Below are 1,833 nucleotides of genomic sequence, written 5' to 3' on the forward strand. Positions count from 1 at the left end.
CTACACTACACCTTGTTCAGAAGATGCTACAATTATCTATACTGTTGACCTATCAGAACCTGTAGAAATGATGCCAAATGATTATCCATACAGTATAAGTCCTAGTGGTTCTGTGTCCTATGTTAGTTCAAGGCTGGATCCTCTTACTCATTTCTATGGCATTTGGAGATGTGGAAAACTTCAGTAACCAGATTAAACTATACTGTGTGTGTCTGGAGTGATGGTTGTAGCAGTATTTTACTGTAAAATACATTTGTTGAGTGAACTTGCAAAAACATCAAACTAATAAGATTCTCCCTGCCTGAACTGTCAAATACAATATTCCTTGTAGCAATAACATATTTTCCTATGAATGTACACCTAAGAAGAAAGTGACAGTTTATGGTTTTATTGGCTTGGAACAGACATAAACACACTTTTGCTTAGATAAACACACACGTCTTTTAATGTCCCAGATATTTATTTGAGGACATGCATCCGAGTATAAAAGACAACAATGTTCAACATCTAACATAGTTTTTAAAACAACTGTAGGCAAGTTAACCTTGAACAAACTAGTTTACTCAAATCTCTGCAAAATCTCTGGAAGGACTGAGAAAAGAAGTGGATTCACTAGAAGTAGACAAGCAATTGGGTTTCTTTCCTTATCTGCGCTGCGGTCTTGACCCCTTGAATGGATCAAACTCATCCTGTAGGGAGAAGTGAAGGTAAATATCAATTTGTGAACAAATCCAAAACAAAAAGGAGTGGATATTATTCCTACCTCGTCTTCATCATCAAAGCATACTCCTTTAAAAGACTGGCTCTGACTCTGGGAGCCCCTCTTACTGGCACTTAATGAAGTCAGCCTATTGGTTAAACAAGGAAGGCATGGGCAACAGGTTTAGTTACTTTATTTAAAAAAAAAAAAAAAGTTAACTAAATACATTTCACAGCTTTTCAGTCTTAAGCACTCTGTAGTTAAATTAATCCAGGAATGCAAAAATAAGCAAAACAAATTGTTAAGATGTGTTTTCCACATTTATGCTTTTCAACTTACTTTTGTTTTGGCTTGGAACATTTTAAAAATGCAACGTTCTCATCTGAGTCACTGTCCTCTATGGTAATCTGAAAAGGAAGAGAAGAATAAATAGAATACAAAATGGGAATGAAATCAAATTACTTATCGCAGCAAGATGACATCAGCAATCTTAAATCCTGTGAAGTCCTATGCAGTTCTTCTCTCCACTTGTAAAGAATCTCTACAAAGGTATCTGTAGCTTATATACACTCTCCAAATATAGTTATAATTGCAAATAACTATTTTATGAAAATATATATTTTTTCTGAATGAATGGACTTTAATGGATAATGCATCAAAAAACGTACTCGGTTACTAACGTAACCTCGGTTCCCGGAGTACTGCGTCTTGCTAGACGCATATGGGAAAAAAAGCCTTTTTTCTCCTGAACTGAAGCCTTTTTTCATTCACGCAGTGAAACTGCACGGCCATTGGTTCGTGCAGTGTGTTAAAAAATGAACCAATGGCTAGGCAGCGGAGCTGCACAAGCCTATAGCGACGAAGCCCGCCAAGCCTGCCAAAGCCCGCTAGGATGGGCGGGGCATCTGGCTATATAAGCGGGCATTCGCCACAGGATTCTCAGGTTACTTCGACTGAAGCGACGACTTCTGGTTAATCGTTCCAGAGTGCTCCTGTAACTTCGACACCCAGGGGTAGAGAGCTAACAGGTGAACTAATGCCAGAGAGTTTGAGCGTGATACGGCCAAGGGCTCTCTGCCAGATCTGTTTACGCAGCGCATGTCACTTGTTGTTTCTGCCCACCGATTGGCCCT

The 1,833-nt window shown here is 39.0% G+C and overlaps 1 long non-coding RNA gene across 1 annotated transcript; it reads right to left on the bottom strand.

Moving 5' to 3' along the window:
- Positions 1-362: 362 nt before the first annotated feature.
- Positions 363-1,238, bottom strand: LOC107729391 (uncharacterized). Its single transcript, XR_001638572.1, has 3 exons — positions 1,040-1,238; positions 764-848; positions 363-689 (listed from the first exon to the last, which is right to left on the bottom strand). It is a non-coding gene; the product is annotated as an uncharacterized LOC107729391 (long non-coding RNA).
- Between the last annotated feature and the right edge of the window lie 595 nt (positions 1,239-1,833).

This window comes from Sinocyclocheilus rhinocerous, unplaced genomic scaffold (assembly GCF_001515625.1).
Source record: "Sinocyclocheilus rhinocerous isolate Xijiao unplaced genomic scaffold, SAMN03320098_v1.1 scaffold3415, whole genome shotgun sequence".
NCBI lineage: Eukaryota > Metazoa > Chordata > Actinopteri > Cypriniformes > Cyprinidae > Sinocyclocheilus > Sinocyclocheilus rhinocerous.